The sequence below is a fragment of the Crassostrea angulata genome, chromosome 6, assembly GCF_025612915.1.
Source record: "Crassostrea angulata isolate pt1a10 chromosome 6, ASM2561291v2, whole genome shotgun sequence".
NCBI classification, from domain to species: Eukaryota; Metazoa; Mollusca; class Bivalvia; order Ostreida; family Ostreidae; genus Magallana; species Magallana angulata.
The window spans coordinates 56,921,346-56,936,841 of NC_069116.1; the positions used below are offsets into that span (position 1 = coordinate 56,921,346).

Here is a 15,496-nt window from a genome sequence, read left to right on the forward strand (position 1 = left end):
TCACTTGCTGTCCAGGATCATGGTTCTGCAGAGGCACCTTCTTCTGACTACACTGCTGACATTCTCTGTAAGCACATTTCTGATCGTCATTACAGCAGATAGTTTCAACAAGCTGGTTTACATCTTGTGTAGGTAAAACTTTCAGTTCTTTAAGTTTGTCTATTTGGTACTGAATATTCTCGCACTTTACCCAATCGCAAGAATCCCGATACTTTTCTGTAGGTTTTAGGATCCAGAATGGCTTGAGTTTGCAAAAGAATGAATAGGAAATGCAGCTTGCAGGGTTTTCGGCTTTGAATTAATTATGTAGATTAACCATGCTATCTCCAAGGAACCTTTTCTGTTTTTTGATTTTGTTTTGCGTGACTGTTTCTTTTTTCCCTGCTGTTGTTCGACTGTTATCATCACGTTCGAGAAATACTTACACCTTCTCCTGTAACCTTTCAATGCAACGATTTCGTTGTACCCTACTTCTGAAATCCAGACCAATGTCTAAATTTGAATGCATTCTTTTTTTTATCGAAGGGCAGATGTCTGATGGTAAATTTATTCAAGCGGTACTTCTTTAGGTGTTCTGAAGAACCTACCTTAGAAAAGAACTGGCGATGCTTTTGACTTTTTGTATTCTTGTTTTTTTTTCGACAATGCTCTTGATGATGGTGTGGTTGAACACCAGTGTCTTCCTAACGTTGTCATTCACTAATTGATTCTTCAAGAGTCTCTCAGTCTTAGAACGTGGAGAATTAGTGATTTTAGCATTTGCCTTATTATTCATTCTTTGCAGTCGTTTCTTGTATTTTTCGGCTCTTTTCTCTATTGAATTTAGTTTAACTTCATTTTCTTTATCTCTGTGTAAGCTCTAGCTCTATCCCTGCGTACCTTTTTTCTACCAACATTGTTTCGTTTTAATGTCTGATCGTTTGCATTATTTTCATTTGGAGAATTAAGGGGTGTATTTAGCCTTTGGACAGCGTCTAGTAAGATTTTACTTTTTTCTCTTTTATTTCTCTGATTCACTCTCCATGAATTTTGTTGTTTTCTTTGCTCTCGTGCGGAAAGCTCCTGGATACTTTTTATTTCACCCTTTTCCTTTCTTTTGTTATACCGTTCTCTTTCTTTATGTAGATACGCCCTGTATTCCTCCGGGTTATTTTTGTTTCGCTCTCTCCAGAGTTTTGAGCGTTCTGCTGATGTAAGGGGCATTATTAGTCTCCTACCGGTTTTCACCGGAGGGGACTATAGCTTTCCTCTGCGTCCGTCAGTCCGGCTGTCCGTCCGTCTGTCTGTCTGTCCGTCCGTCTGTCTGTCCCACTTCAGTTTTCCACACTTTTTTTCTTTATGCTTTTGAGGAATAATATGAAATTTGCAGAACAGCTTCAAAATATCAAACTACAGATTAAGTTTACACTTTTGTAACGTCTGGTTGACATATTCTCGAGAAAATTAATTTTTCATATTCCATTTTTTTAATGTTCGGGTTCGATATTCTGCATAACAGTGCATTGTTTTCACAATTGCCACGACCCGGTAGAGGACGTGTATTGCTTATGCAATACTCTCAGAATGCTTATCATTGTAGTCTATGAAGTTTTGCAATTTTATTTATTAAAAGTGCGTGTTCTTTTGCAGCTTCGTAAAAGTCTCGAGCGACACAAACAGTTTTGCACCAGTGTTTTCAGTGTAGGGTACTTTAATCACCGCTAGTAATTCTTTTTCTGTGGCTACCATCAAATTATCTGCGTTAACAAGTTTTTCTTTTAACTCTGTATCAGTTATATCCATGGCTGTAATTAAAAATCATTTATTAGCCTAAATTTTTCCAAATCAAAATATTTTACTGTGATGTTATTTTTGAATTTCGTGAATAAAATCTATTTTAATTTTTTGGAAAAATGAAGAAAATATTTATTTATCGAGTTTAAAGGCTTTTATGTATAGAAAATGATGCTATGATTTTTCGAAATGTCATTACCGAACAACATTGTCATTACCGAAACACTACTATGTGTTTCAGGAATGACTGTTCCGGTAATGACAGAGTTATGTTTTTTTTCATTGATATATGAGGAAATTCATCATGTAATGGCGGGTATAGCGGTTTATAGCAAACAGTTATACACAATTTATGCATTAAAGGTTGACTAAAATAAATATACGTGCAACACTTAGTTTTTTTCGACATTCGGTAATGACGTGGAATTTATGTACGGTCAATATTTATTAACATTTATCGAATATATTCTAAATTTTTTTACCCCAGCAGCATCAGCATCATCTTCTCTTGCTTCATTGTTTCTAGTTTATTACGTCATACTAATTGATCTCCACCTAACAATGATTTGTACTCTTCTGTACCAAATTTTTTCAATGAGTTTCGGTAATGACAAAAAATTCTGGGATAGTGTATTTTTTTGATTTTTCAAAACAAACTTATTATATAAATTCATTCTATTAATTTTAAACAATTCTTTTACGCATTATCAAAAGACTCTCTCAAGCATTTTAGGTACATATATTAGAAAATTGAAATTTCATGCATTCAAAAGAGCATACTAGAAAAGAGGGACATACAGAAAACATCGAGGTCGGGTACAAACGGGTCCAAAAATTAAGAGAAGTACGCTTTTGTGTTTCATATAATTTTAACATGTCACAGAAAAATACAAATCAAAATAAACAGGTTAAACTTTATCTCAAATTAAGTGTTCTGATGCATATCTTGGTTTTTCCAAGCATAGGGACAGCATTTGTCGGTCAAGTTGAAGAATCACCCACGAATTGCTAGAATGTATATTACCGCTGAAGCCATCTTTCTGAAAAAATTGAAGAATCACCCAAGAATTGCTAGAATATATATTACCGCTGTATAAGCCATCTTTCTGAAAGTTGACTTATTCGACGCTCATGTTTTATCAAGTTATTTAATTGAAAAGACATAACAAGAGAAACTGTAAAAAATGTGTAAAAAAGGAATTTATATTAAAAAGTTAATTTATTAAATATGGCATTTATCATTAACAAAGTAGCCAAATTTATGTGCAAAATGTCCACACAGATATCAATCTAAATGCACATTTTTTTCTGCTTTTTTAGAAAAAATTCCAGTTTGTCATCGTGCAATATTAAATACAATATATAATGGTATTATTCCGCTTTGTTAAAAATACAGGTATCAAATTTCAATTTGATTTTAAATTAAAAAAAAAAAACAACAAAATATCGGTAATCTCATACGAATAACACAAGTCACCCTTTAAGGATATTTTAAAGGGTTTTTTTTAATGCTAAATTGTACATGTATTTAATAACATATGAAATTGTCAGGTAATCTAGCTAGGTGCTAAAACGACTTTGTATATATGAGAAAAAAAATCGTCTTAAAAAAACCTTTAAAAACAAAAAAGCTGACCTATACCAGTTTTTGTGTGAAGCATTTCTAGTAAGAGAGGAATCTATTTTTTTCATATTTTGCCTTACAACCCCTAAAGCCCCATGGACGAAGCCTACTATTCCAAAACGAGGAGGTCATGAAGGTAATATCCATAGCCATAGGATTACGTCTATGTGTCTATATCGTGAAAATGTACTTATCTTTATAATGTTTTTCTCTGCTCCCATAAACACGTTTATTTGAGAAAAGCTAAAAGCATTACCATAGGGTCTAAAACATTTTGCCTAAATTCTGAAAATCATGACCCATGAGTCAGGTTTTAGGTTCTTGTGAGATCCATTTTGATTATATCATGAAATAGAAACTAGGGTAACCGTTACAGGAGCATGGGGTTGTAGTTTTGACTTTACAAAAAAGCTTTAAATGCCAAAATGAGACTAACATGTTGATCTACGGACTTAGGTACTCGGGAAATTGTTATATTTTTGACGACTTTTGACTTTGTAATCATTTTTTATATAAAATGAGATATTTGCATGTTTCATTTTTATCCTCAATTCAAAGACCTGGCTCCAGAATCATGAAACAGTCAAAGACTTAAGTAAAAAATTGTACACTTTCGTAATATCTGTTAATAAAAACCTGATAAAATTGATATGCTATTACTGAAATTTTGACTTCAGTTTGAAATTGCTTCATAATCCTGAGGCCTGCTGTTGCCTATTTCTACATTTCCACCTTAAGTTCTTTTATAGGAGTAATTATAACATTTTTCTAACCTCTTTAAATGATGCTGATAATGTTTATTTAAAATAATCGTGAAGATGATATAAACCTATTTATAAGAATCTGGAAGGCAGCTTTACAATCAGTATTACTGAAAGTAAAAACAACAGAGATTAACAAAATCGTCTTAATCCACCAAACGTTTTAACTATTTTTCATTATCACTTCTCCTAGTTCATATAGTCGCTGATGCAGTTGAATCATGGTCATTATTCATGTGGTTTGTGTTAAGCATATTGAGACTACCACTATACTTATCTTCATCTTTAATATCACTACTTTCAATTGTAATTTGAGCTATTGCAAGTAGATGGTCACACTTCATGCTGTTTGTTTTAGCTTGATCACTTGATATCATCAATGCACATGGCATTATCTTCAATATCTCTTCTCAAAGTAAGATGGTCAGTATCCCTACTACTGGGGTCAACTTTGTCGTACTCAAGTTCGATAATTTCAATGTACGTAGCATCATTTTCTTCCTGCATGGCAATTTCATTGGATTGATGCTGTAGTTTAATACAATCGTAAGCATTATATTTTTTTAAGCTAGTGTAGATATGTGTTGTGCTCTCCTTGATTTCCCCTTGGGTTAAAATCCATGATCTAAGTACGAAATAAAGTTAAAGCTTACATGTAAATCAACATTTCCTCTCTTTCTCTCTTTCTGTCTCTCTCTGTCTGTCTATTTTTCTCTAACATACCTTTGGTTTGTCTGTCGTTTTTTAACAATGCTTACCCCGATGATAGTCAAAACGACTAGAATACTGATACCAGTAACCAAGTAAACTAAAATTTGAAAGATAATGATTGTCAATTAAATATTAAACAAATTAACACTGTAATTAAGCCAACTCAATCAAAAAACTGAATTATACACATATCTCTTTAAGCTGAAATATTGGTTATTGATTGACTGCATGGCAAAGTTCGAAAAAAAAATCAAAATATGATATTGCGCTAGATTTATCTTTTGTAAGCATGTATAATATACAGTCAAGATTGATTAACATGAAAACAATTGGTAAATTTGTATGATTAATACCTATAGTAATTGTTATGATTTCCTTATTCACGGATTCGGTTGATACCAATATTGTATACATTTTCTCTGCTGGGTTAGTTGTTACTGTCAACGCTTCCAGTTTATTTGTTGATGCTCGAGCTGGAATGCCTTTGTTAAAACAAAAGTAATAAATATATACAAACAGTCAATCAATCTTTAGTGCAGTAGCTACATTTAAATTACAACAAAATTAGCTTTTCTAGACCTGTAAGACGTATAATATATGCATCAAACTTATTTGTGTGACTTAAAAATGTTATGGATATACACTTTTAAAAATATTTTTAAAAAAATAAAATAAATGGACATTGATTTATAATCATATATACCTGTGGAAGTTATAACATGTATGTTTTCCTCAGTTTCGGATTTGGTTGATAAGAAATTTGTAAGAATTTTCTTTGTTGTGTTCGTTGTCACTTGTGACGCTTCCAGTTGATATGTTGTAAATCGAGCTGTTAATTATAGTAATTAATAAAAAAAAATTAAAGAGTTTGCTGTAAGAAAAAAGTGGAATTCGATAAGTAACAGCTTACATATGCCAACTGCTTACAGCTATCTGTGATTTTTCAAATAGGCCCAGCTCCCATGCAAAAACCAAAGTGGCTATTCACTGAACATCAATAAATTGGTTGACTTGAATTTTCCACCAAAATTAAAATTCATGTTTTCTCATTTAAAAAACCCCCCAAAATTTAAACACTGCAATTTATTTTATATTTTTAAGGCTATGTTTCCAAAATAAGAAGACATTATTGATAACACTACAACAACAATAAATGTGTTTGTTTTTGAAAGTGTACATGGGGAAATGGAATATTATTTTCGTTTTAAAAGAGCCCTGTTTTATTTACAACATTTGTAAAATAAATGGATAGAACAATTAATACGTGTAATTTATGAAATATTTTCTCATTGTATTATACAACAATGAATACTATCCAGGAGAGGCGTTCATAAGCTCAAAACTACTCGCTATGAATAATTTATTTTCGGAATTCAATGAAATAAGATAAACGACATTCTGATCGAGTTATAGTGTATACAGAAATAATCCATAAAAGTGACATTTTAAAAAAAAAGGTACCGAAAGGTAGCAGGGTCGATCAGATTTACTTGGATAGAAAACTGATGTCCAATATCGTGGTTTACTTCCCTTGTCTCATGAGTAAAATGTAGTCTGTAGCGTTATTAAAACAAGTAGGTCGACCCTTTAATATTAAATTCAATATATGTAAAATGTAGTCTGTAGCGTTATTAAAACAAATACGTCGACCCTTTAATATCAAATTCAATATATAATAATATACATGTCATGTAATAAGGTAATATTTTGTGAAAATCAAATGTTTTAGATAACTTTTTACTGCATTTACTTGAAATAATCTATTACAATTTGGCGACCTATTTGATACTTTGCTACAAAACTATCTTTTACCAAATTATGATAATGTAGCTTGCTTTGGGAATTATTTTGCATATGCAACAGGATTTAAGTTTTTATATACAAAACTTGCATATATATTCGTATAAAAACAACATGATACACGTGTGGCAATTAGTTGATTGCCTGACGTCATGACGTCAGGCATATCTAAGGTTTAAAAGTTGCAATCTCCGAAACAGTGCATACAATGGGACAAGCAATATCATGATATTTCACAAAAAAAACCGATGCATGTTGAAGATGTCAGCATTTACATTCACAATTGATGAAAATATTATATGGCATATAATAACAACAGCGAGCAAGAGTTTTCAAGTAAAAGGGACGTTCACCAAGCAGTGCACGTGTGTAATCCTGATTTAAAAATAGATCAGCATTCCACCATATATGAACGGTGAAAAGGGGGGAGGGGGTCATCGCAACAAGTTGTAACATATTGTCTATTACGGTACAATGTAAGTAATAATTGGTGTTGAATTATCATTATTACAAGAGAGTCATCAGTTTGGATTAAAACAAATAGATACATCTATTCAGCTGGAATGTTTACTGGAGAAACTAAATCGCCAAAGCGGGGCGTGACCCGATTTTCATTCAGTTGAGCGATTTTATTAATTTTGAAAATGGGTCATAACTCGCGTGTCCTACTAAATGTACATTACTACATTTAACAATTACTTATCAAGTGTGTTTCTTAATTTGATAGATTTCTTCCAAAACATCCGATCCAAAGTATAATATACATGTATTTAGCTGTTACAAAACAAATGTCAAAAAATTCATTTGACTCCCCCCCCCCCCCTCCATGGATCTCTGCCAATGGATGAGTTCATTCGTTACGTGAACAGTAATTGCAGGATTTCGCGCCATAATGTCTCATTCATAGTTTTTGCGCGCCGATTAGTTGACGAGTGCAGAGCACACCATGTGTTTACATCACAGGCGCGTAGCATCGGGGGTTGGAGTGAGGGTGGCTGTGCCCCCTCCCCACTTTTTTTGCAGCTTGCACTTTTCCTAATTTCATAGGATAAATGGAAATATCATTGATCCCCCTCCACTTTTGTAGGAGCATGCAAAAAATAAAACTGCAAATAAGGAATTCTAATTGAATAGGGTTTTTTTCATGAATTTGAGAACTCACCCTGTTTTAATTGCTTGTCAAGATGATTTTGATGAAGCTTTCCACACACATTCAAAAACAATACGTGTTTTTATACCCTTTCATAATTCATATGGTTGGACCTTTCAGTTGATTTCGCAGCTTAATATAACAAATACAATTTTGAAAAAAAACCCCACTATTTACTCTCCAGCTTTCAAGCTTACATGCACTTACATGTATATGATATGTGTACATTCCTAAACAATTGAATAAATTAAATAAATGAATTTCCAGTAATACATATGTACATGTTCTAGATTGAAGAAAAGACTGACGTTTCGTCTTAAATTTGCACGTTCCGTTTTTAAATTTATGATCAGCAGCGAATATTAAAATTCATTTCTGATTAGATAGCCCAATTAATACATTGTACATGCATGCTTCCACTGAATAATTTTGTTTAGTCAGGCAAGCTTTTTGGAAAGCTATTACTTGTGACAATATTACATTAGGTTTTGTGTTCGGAACAATAAATTATTCAAGAATCTTTCTTACTTTTTCGACACGTTTTCTAACCAGTTTTAATAAACATGTAACAATGATTAGAATCAACGACTAATTGAAGATGACCATGCACTTGGATTTTTAACCGCTGACGATGTAGTCTATATTTATTCTATCATAATTGAATGCATCTTTATTCCTCTTTGCGTTTTTGCATGTTGAAAACTGAACATGTACACGTTGAACTCTATTTAATAGAAACTTCTGTTTGTATATAATTTTTTGAAAGTCTGTGCAATCTATATCTAAAATATGAATTACCGAGGAGGTCGAAGGAATAAATAGGTTGCCAATTATTAGCAAAAAGCAGAATCAGTAAACTTGTTTTTTTTTTTTGTTTTTTTTGGGGGGGGCGGGTGTTGTATTGCTTATTTGCTATAATTCATATGAATTATCAGCAGTTGTAATGTATGTACATAATCATAAACATATCCATACACTCTATCTTATCAAAAGCACACGTCACTACTAGTATTAATGTTATACAATATTCTTCATAAAATATTATATACCAATGCACATTCATAGAAGGAGAGACCATATAATGAATAAATCAAGAAGTTATGTAAATAATGATAATAATGGTAATACATTAACTGGATGTACGAATAGTCTGACTTTCCAGTTTTTTACCAGCCTCACGCAGATACATTGCGAGATGACACAATTGTTTGCGAATATAAGTGGCAAGGAGTTGAACTAACCTAAACATTGAAGGACGAATCCAGTGATATTTTCAAAATACAATACACGTATACATTTATACAAAGGACAGATAAGAATAGAATGGAATTCATTCTCGACATTTCCTACATTAACAATATTTGCAGATGCGCATCGATCTGACAGTTCCATTATAACGGTCTTGCTCTACCAAAAGTATCTGCGATAACAGTCTATATTTTGTTAAAAGGACATATTTTTATTATTTATATTTTTAAAAGGAATATTTTTACACAAATAAAATTGTAAGGAAAAAGTGTCAGGCAGATACTTGTACAATAAATATTTAGAGGATAACTCGAAAACTGTGTCTCTTTCCTGTATAAAAAAACAGACATCCTCTGCTTTACAATTTTTAAGAAAACACTAGTGTTAGCTATATTCTGTGAAAGCCACACTTCATGCATACCCAGTGATACTAATACTTCTCTGACATTAAACACCATGTATTTGGTATCAATTGTGAAACCAATTCTTCATAAACATTGCGGAATATACACTTTCCTGTTTTAATCAATTTCAACCAATACTCAATCCGCAATTTACGCATTATAATCATAGGTAGACGACCTAACTCTGTATAAACCATGAAGTTTGACGTTCATTTTTTAACTTTGAAAATTCTTTTACAAAACGTTGTGCGAAATAGTTCTAATTTATCACCAGAATAAAAAAACCCACATATCTCAGACCATAGTTTAAAACGCTAGATACATAGAAATGCTTTATTTAGTCCCAAAATTTAAATAAGTTTCATTACACACTTTCTGAATACCAAACATACATTTCCTACCCTTCATCGCAATTGTTTTTTGTGTAACATTAAAAATTACCATTAAAATTAGGGTTGATACCTAATTAATTGGAACAATTAACAACCTCAACATGCTTTTGGTCATAAGTCCAGCCATCAATTTTACACATCATGCCCGCATGTCGAAAAAAACTATTTTTGTTTTAGCAGTGTTCACACCACTATTCCAATCATTACTAAATTGATACAATTGATTTAACATACTCTGTAGACTCTCTCGTGAATTAGCTATTAACAGAGTGTCATCAGCATACATTAAAAGAAAAGGCGAAAAGTCTCTTAAATCAACAGGTTCACAGCAACTTCGTATAACATCCATTTCAAAATCATTAATATATAGTGGAACAAAGAAAAGGCGACAATGCATCTCCGTGAATAAGTCTAGTTGTAGACGAAAAATAATTTGTCAGTTCAGACTTATATCTGACTAAACTTGTTATAGGTTATCACATTCATAACAAAGTTTTATTATTTTCTCTTAAATGACGTTAAACTTTCACGAAAGAAAACTTCGATAAAGATGTATGTATATATATAGAAAAATAAATAAAGAAATATATCGTTTTGATAACAGCAAAAAAAGCAAATATTATTTTCATATATCAATCTAAGACAAAACTGACAACTTAAAGGTAGCTATAAGTAAAATTCTAAGCCAAAAGTCATAAACAATTCCATGTTTGAACTTGTATTCTGTTTTTGGCAGGAAAAAAATACTTTCAACAACATGGCAGATATATTGAACTTAATAAACTATGGCACAATTTTTCAAATTTACCCGAAGATGAATATATGTTTGGATTGTAAATTTAAAAATGTATTTATAATCATGTTAATTTTATTTGCATTAATGTTTATGGAGACATATTCCAATTTTAACAACAACTACCAAAAAAGTGTTTCTCATGCTAACATATAATGAAATTAGTATGTTTTTTCGAGGGTTTTTGTGCAAGTGAAAGAATATTTTCATATCTAAAATAAAGATTATATAGAAATCGAACCAAAAACTTATGAATTGCAGCATCAGCTATATTTAAACTTTTAGGACTGTTGGTATTAACCTATATTTTTGTGAAATTAAACAATATAAAGTCAAATATGGATTGATGAAATAATAAAGGACATACGTTGAAGTATTATTATTAATTTTATGATAAATACCTGTAGGAGTGGTAGTTTTCCTATCAGTCTCGGATTTTAACGTCAACATTATTCCAAGCATTTTCCTTTTGTCATTTCTCACTAGCGACTTTTGCAGTTTATTTGTTGACGACCGAGCTGGAATTTATTTAATGAGAAATAAAAAAAAAACGAGCTTGCTGTCAGAATATGGATTTCAAGAAGTTATTGAACGTATGTAATTTTTTGATGAATGCCATTTTTCAAATAAAATTTCATTTCAAATAATTCAAACTATTCTGTTAAATTGAGAGAATGTGTCCTTATGTATGCAAGCGTATTAATGTAAATACAACACTTTCAGGATTTGTTAAAAAACATTCAATCTTAACACAATTTATTTTTTATGTTATTTGTTTAGAACTTTGGATTTTTTTTGTTTCTAAGTAGGTAAAATTCATTGTTACACTGTGACACAATGAAGGACACATTTGTATTATTATCAAATACCTGTAGTGATTATAATATTTTCTTCTGCCATGGATTTTGTAAGTGATACTATTGTTAGCATTTTTCTTGTGTTATTTTTCACTAGCGATGTTTCTTCTCTATTTGTTGACGTTCGAGCTAGAAATCAATAAAAATAAACGAAAAATATGAGTTTTTGTTAGAAACGATATATATCTAAAAGTCACTCGATTGTCGTTATCTCCATAATTAAGACTCTATCCCTGTGAATCAAAATGTCATTAACAATCTTATACCTGTTGGAATTAAAATGTTTCCCCCTGGCACGGATTTTGTCAATAATACCATTGTTATCATTTTTCTTGTGTTATTTTTCATTAGCGATGTTTCTTCTCTATTTGTTGACGTTCGAGCTAGAAATGAATAAAATAAACGAATGATATAAGTTTTTGTTAAAAACGATATATCTATAAGTCACTTGATTGTCGTTATCTTATAAAGACTCTATCCCCGTGAATCAAAATGTCACAAACAATCTTATACCTGTTGGAATCAAAATGTTTCCCTCTGTCACGGATTTTGTCGATGAAAATATTGTGAGCATTTTTCTTGTGTCACTTTTCACTATCGACGTTTCTTTTCTATTTGTTGATGTTTGAACTAGAAATAGAAAATAAATAAACGAAAAATATATGAGTTTTTGTTAAAAACGATGTATCTAAAAGTCACTTGATTGTCGTCGTTATCTCCATTATTCCGACTCTATTCCTGTGAATCAAAATGTCATAAACAATCTTATACCTGTGGGAATCAAAATGTTTCCTTCTGTCACGGATTTTGTAGATGAAAATATTGTGAGCATTTTTCTTGTGTTACTTTTCACTATCGACGTTTCTCCTCTAATTCTTGACGTTCGAGCTAAAAAGAATTGATAAACAAAAAATATGAGTTTTTGCCATTAACGATATTTTTAAAAGTCATTTGATTGTCGTTATCTCTATAATTCCAACTCTATTCCATTAAATCTATATTTCATAAACAATCTTATGAAACTCAAAAATAAGGTGCTATCAAGCATGCTAACAACATTACGTAAATTCAGTTCTTTCAAAATTTACCTTGATCATAATTTTAATAATTCTTGTGAAATAAGTGAAGAGTTTATGAAAAGCGACGAGAGCTTTTATATTAAAATTTGCTTTACGATGACATTTAATAGTCTATCGTATGGAAAAAATATTATCAACATTGATAAAACATTTGACGAAAACTTTACTGATTCAAAAAGTAGGCACTCTATCGTTTTAATCAGTTCTGCAATAACGTATTTATGCCATGTTGTGAAAAAAAAATTAAAATCAAATTTAGAAATTTCAATTTTTAATGTGGGAATTTTCAACTGAAATCTTTAAAAAAAAAGAAGACAGTTTTAATGTGGGAATTTTCAACTTTAATCTTGAAAAACCATTTTTAATCTTTAAATATCCAACTTTAAAGCTGTCTTTTCTTTTTCAATATTATAGTTTTAATTTCAGACTTTGATTATGTAAAAGCAAAGATTGATCTTGGATATTTTAACTTTTAATTTATCGTTATGTCAAAACTAAAATTGAAAATTCCAACTTTAAAATTGAAGTTTGAAATATTTAAAACCAAAATTGAATTTTTAAGGCTTTTTTCTACCTTTAAAGTTGGATTTTTAAGAACACATTTTATATTAGAAAATAACCTTAAACGTCCAAAAATAATGTTACCCATGTGAATATCTAAAACTTAAGGGTGTTGTTTACTCAGGGTTTGAGTTCTCAAATTCGGATTGTTATAAAGTTCAATGTAATGAGTAAAATTTGTTAAAAACAAAAAAAGTATTAATAAAATGAATTATTATTGACAAAACATTTGATATTTTTACTTTATTACGGAATTAGGCTCCAACAAAAATAGACTTTTAGCCAAACAGAGGAAATTCGGACTAAATTTTGCAGATTTTGTTTTCCGCTAAAATATTTTTGGCAGTACTCTAATATTGAAAGTTAAGATTTTATATTTTAGTCTATATAATTTTTCATATTTTCTGCTGGTTTTACCTTACTTATTCATTAAAATAATTGTATGTCACGAATTGCGAAAATATTAAAAAATGCTTAAAAACGATAAAAGACACCAAATTCTCAAAATTTTGATCATTGACCTCATATAAATTTTATGCCAACATTTTAAGGTCAATATAAGTAGTTCAATGCTATAAATGTTTTTGTATTATCATCATTCAATTTTTTGTAAACTTAGATCAAAAATGGGTAGGAATTTGAAAACTGATAGAGGAAATTAGGACTGGAATATTTTTTCGAATTGTCGCTGAAATCTTAATGTTTCGTACCTATTTAGTGCCACTGCCGTTCATAAAATGTATTACATTTTTTAAAGTGTTTTATTATTTGAAATATATTTACAATTAAGAAAATTTCAATTGTAGTGTGAAATTTTATGGGATTTTTCTTGATTTTTCAAAAAATATTCAATGGCCATTTACTCAAAAAGTAGGTCATTGACCTACTTTTTTGAAAGTGAAAATAACACTACAATCAAAGGTCAATAACATACAATTGATGGGGTTTCTGAGTAAACGTCATCCTTAAAATAGTTTTAGAGGCTTGATATATTACCATTCCTTGTTGAATTTTACTAAACATAGACTGAAATCGTAGACTTCTTCTTACCTAAATATTCAATTTGAAATATAAATAAAACGTGCACGCAAACGTGTTGAACGTATAACTTTCCCCATTTTTTTTTGCAGTGGGTGCTTCATCATCTGTTATTCACAATTTTATTTCTTAGGTCTTGTTGTAAACATCACTTTAGCTTTGGATTTTATTTCTATATTTGATGTCCATAAAGAAGTTTTACTCATTGCGGGTTTTTAGGTATATTTACTGTAAAACATTATCAAGCATTCATAAATAATGTAAGATGTTTTTAGATAATCATCATAGCCAAATTATGAGATAAAATATATTGATAAAACATACATACAGCTTGTTCTGATGATATTTTTTGTTTTTGGTGTCGGTATCTCAGGATCTGTTGTACCCAATATCTTAGATCCAGTCGTACCGGTGATTTTGGCTGAGGATTTCGTTTGTAGTTTTGAGGACCATAAAGAAGTTGTACTTCCCGCGGGTGTTCTAGGTATATATACTATAAAATATTATCAAGAAAATGCTCTGATTTATGCATAAATCATGTAAAGTGTCTCCAGAAGACTGAATCTCAAAATCATTCTTACACCAATTATGTTTAACATGTACCTGTCCATGTCAAATGAAATCCCTTGCTGTTGTGCAAGTTATCAGACTCAAAGGTAATGGTTATGACGCTTCCACGAACTGTCAGACTGACAGGTTTATATTTATCGCATCTATGCATGGCCTTAAAGCAACACGGTTCTGTTTCATTTATCTGAAGAAACGCAAAGTAATTATTGGGGCTTAAAAATAAGCATATTTTCGTTAACTTTTCAAAGGTCTTTAACTTTTCAATTCCGGTCGTATGATTATTTTTAAACAAGAAATTCACTTCAACCTTATCATTTAAACAAATTCATCTTTATGATAAAACATATGTATGGTATGTACAGGCATTTCTAAAATGAGTGCTGACCTGTAAAAAATCCTGACAATGTGGAGTGTACCGGTACTTTATGATGTCGAAGTCTTGAAAATTAAATGAAACCGTGGCATTAAGATTTCCTGTTTTAAGTGTCCATGTGTAGGTCACATTGTTTGGATAATTTCCAGGATAACCTGGAGAGGTAATGATGCCAGTAGAACCATTCCTTGAGGCGTCAATGTCTGTTTGGTAGGTATGTTGTTTTCCCGATACTTATAAAAGAAATTTAATCGCATAAACCATATTCAAAATGACAATCGTTTAACAAAATGAATAACGACACTTACCAACCACAGCAGTCATAAAGGAAAAGTAAATAAGAACATCCATGACATGTAAGA

The 15,496-nt window shown here is 30.9% G+C and overlaps 1 pseudogene; it reads right to left on the reverse strand.

The window, feature by feature from the left end:
- Nucleotides 1-2,840: 2,840 nt before the first annotated feature.
- On the reverse strand, nt 2,841-15,496 carry LOC128189834 (uncharacterized; annotated as a pseudogene).